We start from the raw sequence: 21,318 nt of genomic DNA, 5'->3' as shown, positions 1-21,318 counted from the left end.
GTGATAGACACTGGGGAGGGAATGTGCTCTGGTCAGCACTTTGAATTGTGCAAGACTGTTGAATCTCAGATCTGTACCTCTGAAACAAATAATGCAATATATGTTAAGAAAAAAAAAAAAGAAAAAAAGAAGAAGGGAAAAATGAAGGGGGGAAATCGGAGGGGGGGATGAACCATGAGAGACGATGGACTCGGAGAAACAAACTGAGGGTTCTAGAGGGGAGGGGGTGGGGGGATGGGTTAGCCTGGTGATGGGTATTAAGGAAGGCACGTTCTGCATGGAGCAGTGGGTGTTATGCACAAACAATGAATCATGGAACACTACATCTAAAACTAATGATGTAATGTATGGTGATTAACATAACAATAAAAAATTAAAAAAAAAAAGAAATGGAGAGATCCAGGGTGGTGCCTGGGTGGCTTAGTCGTTAAGCGTCTGCCTTTGGATCAGGTCATGGTTCCAGGGTCCTGGGATCGAGCCCCGCATCGGGCTCCTTGCTCTGCGGAAAGCCTGCTTCTCCCTCTCCCACTCCCCCTGCTGTGTTCTCTTTTTTGCTGTGTCTCTCTCTGTCAAATAAATAAACAAAATCTTAAAAGAAAAGAAAAGAAATGGAGAGATCCAAGAGGCAGAAAATCTGTAAGGACATAGTTCAAAATCTCAATATCCAAAATGAGTCAGTTTAAAATATTTCTTCTCTGAGCAACTTGTTTTCTTGAGAATCTTATGCTACTGTACTCCTAATTCTATGACCACTGCTAAAGCTAGATGAGTAATTATGATGCCGATGGTGGAAATCATACACTGTGTGTCACTGAGTGCTTTACATGCATGAGTTCATTCAATTAATTCTTACATGAGGAAACTGAGACTCGAATAAAATGTATAATTTGTTGAGGTTTATACTGCTTATGATAGATTCTGGATTCAAATTGTAGCAGTCTGTTTCCAGAGTCCAATCCTATAATTAAATAACTTCATATGGGAAGTATTTCTAAGAAATGGAAGAAGCAGACGATAATGTCACAAGCATGTTTTTATCTCATGAAGAGAAGATTGCTGGAAATGGCCTTAAATTCCAAAAAATTGTTTTCTTCTCACCACGCTTCACAGTCTTCTTAGAACTAGTGTTGGGGATCTCATCCTAAGGTTCTCAGGCCAGCTTGCCATAGCCTCCTGAGAACAGAACCACTTCTCAGAAACTCTACTTGTCACCAGCTATCAGATACCCCCTGTTGACCTCCGATGTTCAGAAACAAACAAAAAAACAGTAGAATAATATCTAAACAACCTATCCTAACACTTCTGCAGAAAACTCTTTCTGCTCAAGCATCCATAAAAATATGTAAATGAATATCTTTTAAATTCACATTTCTAAAATTGAAAGAAGTATATTTTACTATTAAATGACAAGTTTGAAAATATCTCCAATCTTCTCTAGCAATGATTTTTATTATTTTAACACATCCTCTCTATTGTCTACTTTATGAATTGTAAGCTGTTTCTGCATACATTCTCTCTGTGGTAAAATTAATGCTAGTTCAAATGTATAGATTTATCACATTTATGGGAAATGGTAATTAACTAGTTCTGTAACCTTGGGCAAGTAATATAATTTCTCTGGGCTCTCATTTGCTCATCTTTGAAATAAAGGTGTTGGAACGGGTTATCTTAAATGTCCCTCCAGTCTACCATTCTGGGATATGCTATAAAATCAACTCACTGTCCACTTAGGGATGTCCCTAATAACATGATATATATGGCTTCCATTTATGGATGACTATGCCCTTTAATGACCTTGAGATAGTTTTTCCCGATTCATGCATCGCAGCTAATAAAGACATGTGCACTTAGCTACATTTGACAGCATGGTACTGGGGGAAACGAGATTTGAAGCTGGGATCCAATTCTTGATATTTTGTCATCTCTGCCTCTAAAAATCTACACCTAGCAATAAAAAGGTAATGGAGACTTTTTTTTTTTTTTTTTTTGGTGCCATTCACAATTAAAAACCAATTCTAAGGATGCTGCATTGATGCTGTCTGTAAAATAAATTTAAAAATAAAACTAAAAAGATCATCAAGAAAATGTCTCTTTGCTTTTCCCAAGGGTGAATCCGCCTGGAAGATGTTCTTTCTCTCTCAAATCTGAAAAGGCAGATAAACCACTCTTGCATCCTGCTGAGAAGAGAAAGGTTGGGGATCCTTCAGATGTGCAAGACAGAGCATCGCCGAGATCACGGGTTTTCATCCAGAGTGTCAGAACTCAGCAATTCGCAAGGACCAGCTGGAGAAGGGAGCTGGGTACTGTATGTAACAAAAGGCTACTTTTTCTCCCTATGATGTCGCCTGACAGGAAAAAAAGAATACCTGAGGACAGGTAAGCCTGCATCTCTCTTCAGGGGAAAAAAAAAAAAAAAAGTGACCATTTTTCTATGAGGGTCATAATGTAGGCAAAGGAGAGTGAAATCAGACCAGCAGACAAGCAGGAGTGTGAGAAAAATAGTACCAGTGAGTGCCTGCCAACACGATCACCTGCCCGAGGTGAGAGTCCCCTCTGGGACAGGGGTACATGGGAACTGGCCTTTGTGCCTAGAAGGTAAAAGAAAGAAATGTGGCCTTAGAATGTACCACACAATGCAGGATGGTGGTGTGTACAGGGGAATGGAGGTCCTTATGAGAGGATGCAATTAACCAAATCTATCAAGGTCAACAGAGACTGTTACTCAGGGGTGGGAGTCTATTATCAATAATAACAGCTTTCTAAAGTGTTGAGTAGTCAATCTTGGCAACGTGATTGCTGTGTGCAGAGCGAATCTGAGAACTGCAGCGAACTGTCAGATTAAATTGGAGTCACAGAATGTGACATTTTTAAGAACAGAAAATGACACAAAACTACCATGTTTTAGAATCCTTACTTTTTAAAAAAAATCTATAAAGCAAGCAAGACAGTTCATCAATTTTGGTGAGCGCCGGCATCACCTGAGAAACTGCTAAGGATATAAATGCCTGAAGCCTCCCCACAAGAGATTATGACCCTGCGGACGGGCATGGGGCCTGGAGCTTGGTAAGCTCTCCAAGGGGTCTACTTGCATTCCAGAGACAGTCTCTATGGCCTGTGTTCATACTGACACATATTCACATACTATTTATGTATGTGCGGGTTCATGCTCACAGAGGTTCCTTTCCTTTCAAGATAAAAGGCGTAAATATGGGCGCCTGGGTGGCTCAGTCGTTAAGCGTCTGCCTTCGGCTCAGGTCATGATCCCAGGGTCCTGGGATGGAGCCCCCCATCGGGCTCCCTGCTCCACGGGAAGCCTGCTTCTCCCTCTGCTCCCCCCTACCCCCGCTCGTGCTCTCTCTTTCTCTCTCTCGCAAAAATAAATAAATGAAATCTTTAAAAAAAAAAGGAGTAAGCATATGCAAAGTGATTAAAACAGTGCTGGACACATTGTAATCACTCATACATACTAGCTGTATATGCTTATAGATATTGGTTCAGAAACAAATATGTATTACCACGCATGTGTGAATGTATGAATATACTTGTTTAAGCAAATTAGGTACACATAAATAAAGTCAAGCAGAACTTCCTGGATCTCTCTCAAGGAATATTGTGGTGTTCAGTAAATCCAAATTCTTAACAGCTCGTGCTGAATGAAGCCAGGTGAAGATTATAGAGCACTCAGAATTCACTGCAATGTAGCTCAGGGAGGGACCCCTACAAAATGGAGCCCTATCTGGAGCAGTTATACAAAGTACCTTTTTCTTATTGTCTCAATTCGAATAAATAAGATCAATTTTCAGTGGGAAAAATTGCTTAGCTTTCGGATCTTTGGGAAATTACCTAACTACTATTAGCATATTACATCTGTACTTTTAAATTTTTTCATCAATTCCAACTACCTTAATAAAATTCTCGTGTGCGATTTAACTGCAGCATTAATGAGGTTGATTGGTCTATAACATGCAGGGTCAGTTTTATCACCCTTTAAAACACCTGAATTAAGATATTTTTATCTTAACCACTAGATGAAAGAACTACTTTACTGGATGTTCCCTAAGAAAACAAAAATGGAGAAAGTTAGCCTAATTTAATTCTTGATAAGATCTTTAAAGCTTGAATGTCACAAAATGTAATAGAAAACTTACTTTTTAATTTAATCTCCCCAAAGTAACCGCAAAACCTCTGCAGATTATATTCACTATGAGTGTGATTTGTCCAGTGCAGCTGCTTACACCAGGGGAATAACACCCTTTGGAACTACTACATTAACTTAAGTTGCCCAGGTATTAGAAAGCGTAGCCCAGTGCATTTTCCCACGATCAGCGGTAGAAGCTGCTTGCTGGTCTGAGGGAAGCTGAGTTTAGTTGGTAACTGAAACTATAATGTATTAAGTAACTATCTGTTTAGTTACAGGGAAGGAAAGGAAGGACATAAAATCATTTGTAACTCGAGGGAAATCTACACACATGGGACAACAATAGCTCTAAGAATAGAAGGGTTGTCTTTTAGTTGCCCTTCCCTTTCTGAGACTGGAGAAGTAAATACAGACACTATGAGACTCACTGAATGTGTGACATGTACCAAACTCTAAAAATGAAGGGAAAAAAGCATAGGCGTGCCTAAGTCATGCAGTCTCTTATCTTTAGAGTAACATTGTCTTCACAAAACTATTTCCAGTTAACTACATATGTTACATTATTTTTTCATAATCTAACATTCCAATTATTCTCTGGTTGAGGCACATCATACAATTTATTTTCCCTCAACACTAGGGTCTTTTTCCATTTTTCTGTTTTCTGTGATTCTATTAGTCTTCTTCAAGTATCTCCCCCCAACTTTTCTTTCTGGCAAATGCTGATTCACGCAGAGGATCCAGAATGAACTACCCTTTCTTGTGTAAATCAATAGTAATTTGTATAGCCTATATTTTAAATTTTTATATAAAATGATCGTTTTCATGGTTTTCTCTTCTACTACATGTGATTTCTAGAGTGCAAGAATCCTACCTTAAATGCGCTCATAACTATCATTTCTAAAATATATTAGGTGCTCAAAGATAAATGGAACTTTATCTATCTTGATGAAAAGATGCACATTAAATATATACAGAAGCACTGTTAAATTTGAAAAAATATAACTAACTGAAATAATAAAGGAGTTTAACTGTTAAATTTTTAATGTGGCATCCTTTGAAATTTAAAAAAAGAAAGAAAGAAAGAAAGAAAGAAAAGAAAAGAAAGGGGAGCCTGGGTGGCTCAGTCATTAACAATCTGCCTTCAGCTCAGGTCAGGATCCCAGGGTCCTGGGATCGAGCCCCGCATCGGGCTCCCTGCTCCGCGGGAAGCCTGCTTCTCCCTCTCCCACTCCCCCTGCTTGTGTTCCCTCTCTCGCTGTGTCTCTCTCTCTGTCAAATAAATAAATAAATTTTTTTAAAAAAATGATGGAGCTATTTACTACCAATCAGAAATATAACTCAACAGAAAGCTGAGTCACAGTATATGGTAATACTAGCACCTTATGCAGCAGAACAGTTTGGCAAGAGATTTGAAACCAGAGGAACAGTTGGAACGTTCCCCTGCTAGCTGGTTACTATGGAAATAAAAGCAAAAGTGCAACAGAGTGTTAAGGGTTGGGGTGGGGGAGAACCAGCAGGAAATGCTTATTGCTTAAGTTTTGGGCAAAGACATTAGCTAAAAATCACCGTAAGAATTCAGTCTGTCTTACAGTGGTGTTGTTTACAACAAACCCTATAAGGGTCCGAATTCAGCAGCTTGATTTTCTTTAAATACGCACCTCTATGTACTTGTCTAACCAGTCAGAACTTACATTAAGCATTAATGTTTTTATAATAAAAAAAAATCAGGGTTTGATTATCAACCTAAGAGTTATCTTTATGTGTAAATATATATACACACACACATATATATATAATTCTGTATACATAGAGAGTACACTGTAAAGCAACTATTTAAAATATAGTCATTAAGTTCATTCCAAATTATTTTCACTCATTTGTTTTACTTGTATAAGAATAGTTTGTGTTACACTTAACTTAGACAAATTAAAACTCAAGGAAAGCGTTTAGAAAATTGAGCCACAAAATACCTGTTATGCATCTTGAAAGCATTTTATTCTTTTTTTTTTTTAAAGATTTTATTTATTTATTCATGACAGAGAGAGAGAGAGAGAGAGAGAGGCAGAGGGAGAAGCAGGCTCCCAAGGAGCAGGGAGCCCGATGCGGGACTCGATCCCAGGACCCTGAGACCATGACCTGAGCCGAAGGCAGACGCTTAACCATCTGAGCCACCCAGGCGCCCCGAAAGCATTTTATTCTTATCAGGTAATTAGATTTCAGCATAGAATGTTAGACTATAATATTTGAAAAAGAAGGTCTGTAGAGACAGTCTTAAAAGAGATACAATGTGAATGACAAAGACAGTTACTACTTTACTAGCTGCATCAGATGATACAAAGCATATGTATGCTAGTTTTTTCTGGGAGGTTATTACTTTGTTGGAATGCTTTACCAATTTCATTAATTTCTTATTTCAGTTTGAGTGAGAAGATACCATCCAAGCATGCTGCTATTGCAATTCATTAAGAGGTATTTTATTGAAGTTTTACTTTGCTACGGAATAATATTTTAATGCAATAAAAAGTATGGCCCAGTTTGCCATGATTCTGATATGGTTAAACTTATTTATACTTTTAGATAAGTTTGAATTATTGTGCAGCATAGCTTCAACATGTCTTTCTATTCACATTGGGTAATGTTGGCTTTGGATCTGAAATGGTATAAAGCTGACATTCCCAACCAATCCCCATCCTCCCTTATACCTAACCCCTACCTTCACCAAAAAAGTAAAAGCAAGCACCTTGAAAACATTTAAGAGTATAACAACATGGGGTGTCTGGGTGGTTCAGTTGGTTAAGCATCCGACTGTTGGTTTTGGCTCAGGCCATGATCTCATGGGTCATAGGATCAAACACCACGTAGGACTCTGCGCTCAGAGGGGAGTCTGCTTGAAGATTCTCTCCCTCTGCCCCTCCCCACTCTCTCTAAAATAAACCTAAAAAAAAAAAGAGAGAGAGAGTAACAACCACAGAAACCAACATCACACTAGAAATTAAAACTATAACTTAACCTACGCTAAGAATCTGAAAGGAATCTAACCTACTAACACCATGACCATAAGAGTAAAGGTAAGAATTATAATGAAGGGATGATGTAAGTAGCTACCATCTGAGTCTTGCTCACCTGAAAGAAGATAAGTCATTTGTTTCTCACAGCGTCCTTGGATTCGGGTGCTCATGGTCTCTGCCAGCCAAACTGAAAGCAGTAATCTGTCTGCTGCATAAATGTGGCATTTTGAACCCAGTGGATGGCCTCCCACGGAAACCAAAACTCAGAAAGTTGGCAGCTGAGTATCAGTGAAGAATGAATCTTGACAAATGCCTATGAAGGAGACAGGGGAAAGCAAGCCTGTAACTAAAGTGCATTTCCATATTTCTTACATATATGTCAGTGTTTGAGCATGTCAGACAAACAAGGATAAGTTAAGCTTTACCATGTGGGAGTATGTCACAGGTGAGACTGATGTGTGTGTTTAAACGCAAGTACTTCCTAGCTTTGGAATTAAGAAGAGGCTTCTAACAACAACCAGAAAGCAAAGGGCAGGTCTCCGCACAAAGCAATCGCTGTCGATGATGATGAACACCAAATATATCGGCACACTTGTTATAGGTTGAATAAAGGAAAAGTAAAATAATAAATATTTGAAAAATAAACAAGACGTTTTCTAAAACACAGAAGAAATCCAAATTGCATTCTGGAGCCAGAGAGGAAAAGCGTAGTTCTGAATGTTCCCTAGAAAAATGAGAATAAAATTTGCAAAGTATCCTAGTACATGCAACAGGAAACAAGGCAAGCCTTCTTTAAAAGCAGAACTAAGAGGCTAGAAAAGGACGAGACAAATCCCGGATTACACAGACACATATCGTTTACTGTGCTTCACGTTATCCCGTTCCACAGATAATGCATTTTTACAAATTGAAGGTTTGTGGCAACCCTGAGTTGAGCAAGTCTTTCAGTGCTATTTTTTCTTTCTTCACTCCTTTTTCAGTGCCATTTTATCAATAGCATTTGCTCACTTTGTTTCTGCATGTCATATTTTGGTAATTCTCACAATGATGTGGGAAACAAAGGCAGAAGGAAATGTAGATAAAATTAAATGTCCTTATAATCTGCAGTCCATTCACAAATACTTGAGATAGGCAGAGTATGATGTAGGAAAGACATTATTAGCGGTTGAAGCTGACGGCCAAGAAAGAATTCTTGAGACATCTTTGGTGCAAAAAGGTGGTTTTATTAAAGCACGGGGACAGGACCCGTGGGTAGAAAGAGCTGCAATGGGATCATGAGGAGTAGCCTGTTACAGAGTTGGGAGGGGGTTAGGGATAGGTTAAGTCTCTAAGGAATTTGTAAACTCCAAGGTTTCCAGGACCTTGAGGGGACTTAGCTATTGTTGGGAAAAGGTCATTTATTACCGTCTAATAAAACCTTAGTCATGAGACGCTTCAGATATATATCGGTGAGCCAAATGCTAGGGGGATGATTGCCAACACATATCTTGGGGGGTTTAGAGATAAAGGAAGTTTCCAAAGGAATTTTTATATGTTAAAGTAGATTTACAGGATCCTGGGGGGTGGGGGAGGGGGAGTTCCTACTAGGATTGCCTTTTGCCTTTAGCAAAGTATTAACATCAGGCAGTTGAGTTCCTAGAGGAGTATCACTCTGCCTGTTTCAAGGACTTGTCAATGGGCAATAGGTAGTAAGGAAATTTAATAATTTTTCTCCTGCCTTTGCTTCCCACATCACATAACATTCCTCCAGGAAACTCCCAACTGTCTTAAAGTTAAAATAACTTTAGTTTGACAATAGCAAGGCCTCCAGTATCCTGAGAGTCTTCTTTAGGATATGAAAGTGCTTTTGGAAACCTCCCTTTTTCCTTACGTCCCCTAACTCCCACGTATATAATCAGCCATTCCTCCCATCCCCAGGGCAGCAGCTCTTTCCGTCCATGGGTCCCCGTGCTTTAATAAAACCACCATTTTGCACCAAAGATGTCTTAAGAATTATTTCTTGGCCATCAGCTCTGGACCCCACCAACACTACTCAAAAACCGTGTCAACAATATTTCAAACGTTTTCATCGCTATTAATATTTATTATGGTGATCTGTGATCAGGGATCACAACTCGCTGAAAGCCTAGATGATGGTTACCATTTTTTAGCAATGTCTTTAATTAAGGTATGTACTTTTTTTAGACATAATACTATCGCATACTTAATAGACTGTAGTATAGTGTAAACATAACTTTTGTATGTGCTTGGAAACCAAACAGTTAATTTGACTCGTTTTATTGCAATATTTGCGTTGTTGCGGTGGTCTGGAACCAAACTTCTAGCCCCAGAACTCTTCAATAACTGTGAGGTATCCCTGTATTACATACAAAAACTATGAGGAAATAGAAAATGCAGAAATAAACCTAAAATTCTTATTCAGAACAAAATAAAAATTCAGGTAGGACAGGATGGAAAACAATCAACACAGTCAGAAAGTTTTTACCAGAATGAGAATGCAAAAAAAAATATTGAAGTTGACAATGTTGAATTTCACCTGAGCCTAGTTAAGAAATCCCCTAACCTTTTGTATTCTAGGGAATGGCTCACTGCAAAGAGCCACCCTTCCTCTTAGGACTTACCTAAAACCCTTATCCTAAACCCTCTTATCTAGGAAGAGGTCAGACACAGATCCTCCAAATCCCCTTTCTTTAGATCACAAATGATTAGCCGAATGGTTTGTCTCCACCAATTTGGCCAAAAGGCCTGCTAATTTTGATGTCGTTTTTTTGCAATGTTGGTAGGTTTGGTGGGGTCCAGAGTCCACGGCCAAGAAAGAATTCTGGAGACATCTTTGGCACAAAAAGGTGGTTTTATTAAAGCATGGGGACAGGATCAGTGGGCAGAAGGAGCTGCGGCAGTGGGGTTGTAAGTGATGACTGATTATGTACTTGGGAGTTGGGGGTAAGGAAAAAGGGAGGTTTTCAAAAGAACTTTCATATGCTAAAGAGGTCCTAAGAGATACTGGAGGCCTTGCCTTTGTCAAGGTTGGTTTTCCCTCTAGCAAGGCATTAACAGTAAGATAGTTGGGAGCTTCCTGGAGGGATGTTAGACTCTGCCTGCCTCAAGTATTTGTCAATGGGCTGCAGGTTATTAGGATGTTTAATTTTATCTACATTTCCTTCTGGAAGTTAGGTTATTAATAAGAATGCTTTTTTCTTGTAAATGACTAAAACATTTGTAAACTGAGGGAGACTCCTGTCTTGCAGGACTGTGATCTCTATAAGTTAACCATTTGTTTTTCCTTCCCTTAGCTTTGGGGCAGCCAGGAGTGCCTAAGGAAGGTCACACAGATGCCACCTGGGAGTGGGGCTGGGGCTGGGGGCGGGGTGGGGTGTCAGCTTGTGCTTTGTCCTCAGCCTGCCTTCTGCGCCCTCATCAATTTCACCTGACCACACTTTAATCAGGGTTCACCCCTCACCCAGGTCCCTGGACTTTCACATCTCTTCCTCCACCAGCTTAAGCAGCAACAAAAAGTAAAAACCTCTCCATAAGCACCCCTCCCCAAAATCAACCAACCTCAGGGGAAGAATTCCCTGATCCACTTACCTGTCACAGCACCTGCTCAAGCCACACCCCACACCCAGTTCTTTTCAACCTGTTTACTGTATCAAATGATAGAAAATCCTTTCTGCTTGACCTTTAGGACACTTACAGTCTTACTGTTGGAGGGTTTCCCCCTCAAGTAATATCCCTCCTCCTATGGCAACAGTCTTTTTGAATAAAGTCTCTCCTCACCTAAATGCAGATTTGCGGGTTATTTTTATTTTTATTTTTTGACAAAATTAAGGGAAATAAAAACTCAGCCTAAAAATTTTAGGTATTGCTAAGAGGAGTGTTAAATCAGAACAGATGTGATATAAAAGCAAAACAAAACATTTTTTTGAGCTAAACAAGAACTCCTTACACCAAAAATATATTCCAAGTGGGGAAAATGAACTTAAAAAAAAAATCGTAAAATCACTGGAAGAAAATATAAATGGACAACTCACAGAGAGGATTCACGGTTTATGTATGTTCTCTCCCCTAGCTATTAACTACAAAGAATCTCTGATTTCCCAAGTCCAGAGCAGAACTGCTCACTTTTGCAGTTCGTTCCCAAACCAGTTCAACAGCAGGGCCTCCAACTAGAAACTGTGGGCTCATTAATGTTCTTACTTGTTGGGTCCCAAAATTCCAGGAGTGATTTTTATTTTTATTTCATAATTCAGTTCATAAGTAAATTCTGCCCCTCTGTGTATAAAGCATATCTCAGGTCAGACTAGTTTTCTTGTCTTAGTGACATCCTTTCTGGTCTCCCTGCTTCTTTGCTGCTTCTTTGCCCTATTCCTTTCTTTTCCCTAGATAGCTGACAGAATGTTCTTCGAAATTGCATATCTGATCATATCACTCCTTTCTTCAAGACTCTACAACGATCCCGTTCACTCACTGAATAACAGCCAAAGCCCTTACGAAGATCTGCATTGACCCATCTATCACCCTTAAGGTCTCCCTGAAGACAGGGTTTCTTCTGCCCCTCACACCCACCTGCTTTATTCTTGCCTTAAGGTCCTGGACCGAGAGTGTCCACACACCATACATTCCATATATAATAACTTTTCAGTTTTTACATTTCTAATGTGTCATGCAGGGATTTTGTATTTTTCATAGTTAATGGTAAAACTGAAAGCAACATAAATAAGTGGAATGCTCTCATTTTTAATAATTTTAATTATTGAGTTTTTTAAGAGAAGATTGGCAATTATGTATAAAGAAGTAACAAAGTAAACACCACAAACGAAGGAAGAGCAAAGAATAAGCAAATCGGATTCTTTTTCTAAATGTAGTCAATCAAACTTTTTAGTGTCTTTATTTTTATTTATTTATTTTTAAAGATTTTATTTATTTGACACAGAGAGAAAGACAGCGAGATAGGGAACACAAGCAAGGAGAGTGGGAGAGGGAGAAGCCGGCTTCCCGCGGAGCAGGGAGCCCGATGCGGGGCTCGATCCCAGGACCCTGGGATCATGACCTGAGCCAAAGACAGACGCTTAACGACTGAGCCACCTAGGTGCTCCTTTTTAGTGTCTTTAAAACAACAATATGTATTTGGAAAAAAACAGAGATTTGTCTTCTAATAACAGGTGTCATAGAAGAGAACAAGTCACACAAGGACAAACAAACTGAAATCAAGAAGTCATAATTACTGAAAAATTATGTAATTACTGAAAAACTACTGAAAAGTCAAAAGTAATTCCCTTCCACAAACTACCCAGTTGATGTAGTTTGGGAATATTGGTGAAGTCAGGAGTCAGTGACCCAAGAGACAATTCTTGAGACATCTTTGATACAAAAAGGTGATTTTTATTAAAGCACAGGGACAGGACACGTGGGTAGAAAGAGAAGCTGCCCTGGGGTTGTGAGGAATGGTTGATTATATACTTGGGACTTGGGGGAGGTAAGGACAAAGGGAGGTGTCCTAAAGGACTTCCATAAGCTAAAGAAGACCCTCAAGATACTGGAGGACTTGCTATTATCAAGCTAAGGTTGCTTTTCCCTCTAGCCAAGCATTAACATTAAGATAAATCTCCCGGAGGAATGTCACAGGTATCCCACCCAGGAGTGGGGAGGGGGGAGGTTGCAGGGTGTCTGAGCCGGCCTTCTGCTCCCTCATCACCATGAAGTTGAAAATCACACTGTTGCCGTGTCCAGTAACTGCAGGTGTACAACATCGAAACCAGAGCAGAGGCCTGGGTAATATGTCAGAGTGTCAGCTCCCAGAAGTGAAAGTCATAAAATAAAATCCCTGAAGATAAAAGACTAGAAAACAGAGAAATGTCTAAGTTGCAAGCTTAATATTGAATATCTTTTACCTGAAAACTAACCTTAAAACTAGCTTTTAAGATAAGAAATAGAGAACTTCCAGTACTTAATTATGCCCTAAGTTTAATCTAAGCAATTATGGAGGTGCCCTAAGGCTCAGACACAATAGGGACGCCTGGGTGGCTCAGTCGGTTAAGCGTCTGCTTTAGGCTCTGGTCATGATCCCAGGGTCCTGGGATCGAGCCCCGATTTGGGCTCTCTGCTCGGTGGGAAGCCTGCTTCTCCCTCTCCTGCTCCCCCTGCTTGTGCTCTTTCTGTCAAATAAATAAAATCTTAAAAAAAAAAAGCCTCAAGCATAATAATGTCACTGCATTTAATACAAAATCAGGTCTTCTGTGATCATTATTTCTCACATTCAAAAAAGTTTTATATGTCTTAAACATTTTTAAGTTCACCCAAAGAATGTTTGAGAAAATAATATCAATAGCTTATCTGGAAAATAAAAAGGCATTTTCTACCTCTAAGTTATTTGTTGGCACAGATTCTATTTACCACAAAAAATTAGAAAACAGGATTTTTACATATTGCTTGACTCTCTTTCTATAAATCTGGATGGAATCCTCTACTGTGTTTAAAGTAACAATTTACTTGTCTGTTCAAAAATATTTTCCCAAAACATGTTATGAAAATGTATTTTGGATTAAAGCAGCAAATTACACAAAGGTGAATGTGAACAGAAATTACTACCATAATTTCAACCATATTAGACAGCTTTGGAGACTGTAATGGTAGAGTAAATTGTCTTCTTCAAAGCAGGTTGGTTGGGAATGAAAGAAAAAGTAAACCAAAAAAAAAAAAAAAAAAAGTAGCCCCAGGTTCAAAGGGGCTGGACCTTCAAAAGCCATATATCCCAGTTAATAGCGCTAAACGTCCCCAGGCCTGGCAGGAACTATGCCCAAAGTCCTCTGCCATCCAGACCCAGGGAAGAGGCCTCCTCACTATCCACCTGATAAACAGAAACTATGTAAATATGTCATATAAAGTGTGTGTGCAGAATAGCATCTGTACTAGCTTGAATAATTTCCAGCAGATTTTTAATTCCTTTTAATTCTTCCCACTAACAAACTTTTGGACCAAACTGAATACTTTTTAAACTGCAATCTATAAGAAAAATGCACAGTAATTTCATTGACTACTTTAAACCAGGATTATTTGATCCAACCACCTGTCACTTACTCTCATTTTACCTGGACAGTTCTCCTTGTCATGAGTATAAGTGACGGAGCGTGAGGATGTGATGATTCTTTATGGGCTTTGGATCAATATGAAGGCCTTCTTCTTTCTTCTCTCGGGAAAACGACAACAACAACAACAAAAAACCAGACAAATCGGATCGGGTCTCAGGACACTGCAAACACAGGCAAATATAATGCCATGTGTGATTGGTTACAACCAGCAATTATGGCCCGGTGTCTATCCTGTAAAAGTACTTGTCTCAACAGACGCTGGTTCTGCTGCTTTGTCAGATCTCTCCTTGCTTGAAACATTGCCTCCAAAGCAGTAAGTCATCTCTCACTGGTTTCCTTTCTCCTAAGATCCGGTCAGAAGCAATGGAGGAAGGACAGACACTCATTATTGCATCCCCAGATCATCTGACTTAGGAAGATAGATTGTTTATGCTAATGTGGAAAAATCAAGCCTTTCCCCTGGCTTGGTTTGGTGATTCAAAAATAATCAATATCTAATCTAAACTTGTTATGACATTTGTATTTCTTCTTCCAAGAGGGAGAAAATCATAACAATATTATGCAGGGAAATTGTGACACTTCATCTGACAACTATTTTATCTTTATCATCCTCAGCCTGATTTTTTTTTTTTTTCTGATCATTGTAGAGAAAAATTTTAAAATACTTATAAAGTAGCTTTCTAGAGATATCTTCTATATCAAAAAAAAATTTTAAAACAGTTTTCTTAGGAAAGTAATGCGCATTCAGTATAGGAACATAGAAGTAAGAATAATGCAAGGGAAAATACAATCCCATTAGCTGGAGATGATACCTATAAATATAGCTTCAGCATCCCAATCTTCCAAAGATCACCAGCGCTACCCCATATATAGAACACTAGTCTATTCCCCGAGTGCCTTAATCATTTATTTACTGTTTTAAAAACACAAACAGATGGTCACCAGAGGGGAGGGGGGGATGGTGAAGTAGGTGATGGGGATGAAGGAGGGCACCTGTTGTGATAAACACCTGGTGATATATGGAAGTGTTGAATCACCAGACTCTACACCTGAAATTAACATAGCACTGTCTGTGAACTAACTAGAATTTACAAAAATAATAATAATAAATAAAGCTTAATTAGGGCACCTTTTTTTGAAGATATCTAAAATAAAGATGTTTCAACCATTTATCCACCAAAAAAATGAATAAAGTAAGGATATTTAAAACTTTGTTACCATCACACCTTTTCAGATTACTTCAAGGCTGACATCTGAAGAGTTTTAATGTAAAATAAAGCAATCGGTTTATACTTGGATATGTCCCATCTTCTCCAAACACATAACACTGACAGATTAAACATAAGAAGAAAACAAAAATGCATAGCGGGGCTCATATGTAACAAAATGCTCTAATGTACCCTAGACAGAGGGGAAATGCAAATGGTAAAGAGACCAAAAGGGACAACCTGTGGGAGTCTGGGACGGGAATCAGCAGGGGACCTGAGAGTTCAGATCTGTAGCAGGGGACTAACAGTGGCTCACACACCCCGGGGAAACCTGAGCAGGTCTCCTGGGCTAGAGATCCCTCATGAAAGAGGCAAAAGGAGGTGGAGGCTGTGGAGAACCACTGCTTATTCCTAACTTGGAGCTATTTCTTCAGGAGAAAGTTTGGGCTTAGGGAAGCAGGATTAAGACTTACTCTTTTTTTTTTTTTTTTTTTAAGATTTTATTTATTTATTTGAGAAAGAGAGAACACGAACTGGGGGAAGGGCGAGCAGAAATGCACCTGCCTGATAAACCACTGTGTTAATCAGAGTAGATGTCAAGTGGGCATAAAAGAGACCACTAAGTAGAGTGGCCTATATAAGTCATAAATGAGTTTGTGATTTGTCTGCATTGAGTAAGAAACTTTACTGCCTGACTCAGTCAGGGTCCAAAATGGCAGGCGTGTTTGGCCAAGCCTACTCTGTGGCTTCTGGCCCTGGGTCCAGGGTGGTATTAATAGTTGCATTCATCTCCCAGCTAGTGGGAGAAATGTGAAAGCAAAGCAAAACAAAACAAAATTTTAGAGTAAAATGCTATTTAAGTCAGGGGAGAAAAACTTTTCCTCTACCCTCTTATGTTTTATAAGTTAGGCTGTGTGAATTAAGTTTACCAAAAAAAAAAAAAAAAAAAAACAAAAACCCAAAACAAACAAAATGAAACAAAACAAAAAAAACACCCAAAAAGCAAAAACCAAAAGCAAAACCAAAAAACAGAAATACGGAGGAAAGCGGTACAGATTTATTTATATTTTTATATGTATAGGAGTTCAGAGTAAAGAAGTGAAATTCAAAGTTTTTAGATGTGAGAGCGTCTATGCTCTTTTAACAAAGGAAAGAGGGTTTGGGCTTCAAAGAACAGTGAAGTGTGAGGAAGTGCTTAGGAAATACATAGGGGAACTAATAGAAGATCTGAGTTGTTCTAGTAAAGTTTGTTTATACAGACTCATCATCTTCACTGGTAAGGAATGTTGTTCTCACCCTGGTACAGGAGATTAGGGAAATGCATGCTACCTTCACAAAGGGAAATGTATGCCCTACTTCTAGGCAGATAAGGGGAGGGAAGAGAAGTCCTCCTGTATCCTTTGATTCTTAACTGCTTTCAGCTCAAAATAATATTTAGCATGTTTTGGGTGCAGCATACGTGATCCACATCAAAGAAAGGGGCCAGAATGTTTCAGTTCACATTCCATTTTCCCTAACTTATTCACATGCTCACCAGTAGCTAACAAGAATGTCCTAAAATTTAGTACCCGGCTGGGCTGCCATGGATTCAGCTAAGAGTGGGTAGGGTGAATATGTGGGGAGTGTTCTATTTCTAAAAGGAAGAGTGAGAACATGGGCAATGGGAGACAGCTAGCTCTTTCCACCACAATCTGTTATTCCAGCCATCTAAAGTCTCATTCCCTCACACATTCACCCTTACCAAGGACCTGGACGTTCATGCTGTAGAGACAAGGGGGCGGATAGAACCATAATCTACTTTCTTAGGGATCGGGGTGTGGGTGGCAAGAAAACAGATACTTCAGCCTGAGAAAGTGCTGTCCTTTGTCATGCTGTAGCACATGTTTGCTAAAACAGTCGCTTTAACAATTTGGAAGACAGATTGTGCTCAAACTGTAGAGATAGAGAAAAGCAGAACTCCTGTGGATGTTGGGTGCTCCTTTGCTGCTTGAGCAACATATTACAAGTGAAATCTACCCAGGCAGGGAGTGGCCAGTTTGCAAACCGGTGAGTGGAAGGACCTCTACTGAGCAGGGCGGTTCACCTCTGTTGGCCCAAAATCTAAATCATCTGACTGTCCATTCAGAGGAGGTCTCGCACAATTAGAAGAGTCAGGACCCCAGACAACAGAAAATAGGACCTACCTGGAGGCTTCCCCGAAGCTGTCCCCTCCTTTAAGACAAGGAGAACCGGTCCAAACGCAAGGATGAGCCCTTACCTCCCCAGCTGTCCTTTCAGAGGGTCCCAAGCTAGCCATTAACAAATCAAGGGAAGAAAAGGTGGCCCATGCACAGAGGCCAATTAGTAAAAAAGAAGTTTGGTAAGTTCAGAGTCAAAACAGGGAGTGAAAGTTGAGTGTTGTTATTTTGGTTATCATTGCATTACTCAAAAATAGAATCTCAGTAATATTTTTAAAGAATTGTATAGCATATGAAAAGAAAGTTTGGCCTAAATAAGAAACCCACAGGCTCCCAAACTGGATGAGTAAAAGGAGGGCATCTCCCGAAATGTGCTCTGTAGACGGAGGGCTCTGGAGGGAGTCGGATAACGGGGACCATTAGAGGAAAGTTGGCTAACCCCCACGGCTCTCACTCAAACCACAGGTTGGACGTTTCTGATGCTGCTTCCTCTCTTTGCCATGGGATTTCTTAGCTAAAATCTTGATTAGATTGGGCCCTGAACTCTTGAGGACAGCCACGGAGCCACAAATATTCATGCTCCTTCAATCTTGGTCATCAGCAGTGACCGGGGGGTTTGCCTCAATTTTGTGTCCTACTCTCATGCATTCACCTGATCCATGAGACCTAATGTAGATCCAAAAGGCTATGCTAGATGGCAACAGACTTTAAAGTGATATATAAAAAGTGAAAACAGAAAATCACTTCAAATTTTTGGAAGAAAATACAAGAGAACATTTCATGAGTTCAGGTTAGGGAATAACTTCTTAAACATGATGCAAAAAGTAAATAAAATAAAGTGAAAATTTGATATGCTTGACTACATTAATAATTAATGCCCATGCTATGTAAAGAGGCCACAAACAGATAGAAGTTAAGTATGCCACAGACAGGCAGAATATGTGCATAAAAAATAAGTAGACAATGGACTTGTATTCAGAAAACTGTAATAAATATGAATCCTTAAAAATAGAGTCAACTAGAGAGAAAAGTGGACATAGATCATCAGTAGTCTAATCGAGGAAGTGGAAACCCATAGGGCTACTGAATAGCTTAAAAGTTTGTCAATCTTAACAGCAAGCATGAAAAAAAAAAGGAATATAATTGGCAATATTTTAGAAGTTGGCCTAATACTAAAATAGGGAGAAGAAAAGAAAATATAGTATAGATCGCATTCCCGATATGCATAACCAATGTTTCCACTTCTAGTAACATGGACCCTAAGAAACCATGGCCATGAGCGCAAAGGGACAAATAGAATTCTATTCATGCCAACATTATTTGTAAAACAAAAATGAGGAAAAATTATCATCCATTCATAAGGGAAGGGGTAGATAATTTGAGCTATATTCCTCAAGTGGAATTTCATGTACCAGTTAAAATAAACCAAACTACTGTACCAACATGTGTCAATCTCAAAAACGTAAGGATCAGTTAACATGAACTGCATAGTACCATCTTTACAGAAAGACAAAAGAATAGTACATAGACCCATGGAGTAATTTTGTGAGGATATATAAATCAAGAATACTATTTTTCTCAGGGCACCTGGGTGGCTCAGTCAGTTAAGTGTCTGCCTTCAGCTCAGGTCCTGCTCTTGGGGTCCTGGGATTGAGCCCCACACTGGGCTCCCTGCTTAGCGGAGAGTCTGCTTCTCCCTCTCTTGTCTCATGTTCTCTCCCTCTGGCTCTCTCAAATAAATAAATAAAATCTGAAAAAAAAAAAAAAAAGAATACTATTTTTCTCTGCAGGAAAGGAATGGTACACACAGTTCTCTGTATTTGTGGTATTTTATTTTTTAAAAAATAAATAAGGCAAATGTTAATGTTAATAACCGAGGTGATGAAAGTACGAAGATTTGCCAATATTCATAAGATGTAAATACTGCATAATGAAAACAGTAATAATAATAATAATAACACAATAATAGTAACGATTATTCAAGGAATTCAGATCCTAGAGCCACCTCCCCAATCCGTAAAACACTGAATACCCTCTAGACTTTTGTATCTTGGGATCTTCACAGAAGCCTCAGCCACACTGAGATGTTTCTCCTCCCCTTTCAGTACACGCCAAGGATAACTGGTCTGACTCTACAAAAGAAAATGTAAATATAATAATGGATAAAGTACCACATATGTTTAGTTGCTAAACATTTTTGAAATTATGTTCTAGATATAATTTTGCTTTTTCTTTTCATAAATTCATAACTAAAACCCAATCTTTGTGTATCCAAATTGCATTATATTTTAACCATGAAGCATAATCATCAATTTTCAAATTTAAAATATGAATTTTTGTGAAGGCATTAATTGTGGATTATGGAAATTCTGTTCTGGAGTTTTCAGTCTCCTCCATGCTATAGAAGAGTCAAACACAGGTTGTAAAACTGATAGCAGATGGAAGCAAAGCGAATCTGGGTGTGACCTCTGGCCCTTTCCGTATAACCAGTGGATTCTCCTGGTGTGGTTACCTGTGTGGGCACCTGCCCATTATTCTCACTGTCCCAGGGTCATCCTCCTCATCCTACAGGTACCAGAGAGAAGAAGATGCACTTTATTCAAGGGCATATCATCCCACAGTGTCCTTCCTTGTAAATGAAATATCTTTTGGAAACACTGAGTTACCCAGTGAGAAGTTATTTTGAAGAAAAAAAACAAAACAAAACTTATTCAGAAACAATTGACCAGCATAGCATATAGCATGTGATGTGGGAAACAAAGGCAGAAGAAAAATTATTAAATTTCCTTACCACCTACAGCCCATCGACAGGTCCTTGAAACAGGCAAAGTGACACTCCTCTAGGGACTCAACTCCCTCAATGTTAATACTTTGCTGAGGGCAAAAGGCAATCCTAGCCTGACCAACCCCCCTCCCCCCTCCCCACCCCCGGCCAGGATCCTGTAAGTCTACTTTAATGTATAAAAATTCCTTTGGAAACTTTCTTTATCTCTAAACCCCCCCAAGGTACATGTTGGTAATCATCCCCTAGCATATGGCTCACCGATATACATCTGAAGGGTCTCATGACTAAGGTTTTATTAGACAGTAATAAATGACATGTTCCCAACAATAGCTAAGTCCACTCAAGGTCCTGGAAACTTTGCTCCCAAAATTCCTTAGAGACTTAAGCTATCCCTAATCCCCTCCCAACTTGAAAGTATATAATGGGCCACTCCTCATGACCCCTGTGAGGCTCTTTCTGCCCACGGGTCCTGTCCCCTTGCTTTGACAAAACCACCTTTTTGCACCAAAGACATCTCAAGAGTTCTTTCTTGGCTGTCGGCTTCGAACCCTAATAACATCTTTCCTACATCAGTATGTATCTGAACAGTACGTGTCTGAATTAGGTAATAATGCATAGAAAGCTAATGAATATATCTAAATCAGTAGATACTTATAAATATTTTGCTGTCTTAATGTGAAATAATTTATAGATGTAACTTCTCAGTTTGAATGAGATGATCATTTTTTCCTCTAGAGTTAGGGGACTGCAAGGGTGCTCTCCACAGTGGTCATCGCTGCTGAACAATTAACCTTGACCTTCATTAAGGCCTCTGCTCTGCTGGCAATATTTACTACTACTGGAGGGAGTCCTTTTCTTGCTGATATAACAATTTCATGGGTCATAGTACTAACCCGAATGAAAGGACATTAAGA

Source organism: Mirounga leonina, unplaced genomic scaffold (genome assembly GCF_011800145.1).
Source record: "Mirounga leonina isolate KUSES-001 unplaced genomic scaffold, KU_Mleo_1.0 Mir_199, whole genome shotgun sequence".
Taxonomy (NCBI): Eukaryota; Metazoa; Chordata; class Mammalia; order Carnivora; family Phocidae; genus Mirounga; species Mirounga leonina.
Note: the sequence above shows the minus strand (reverse complement) of the source record.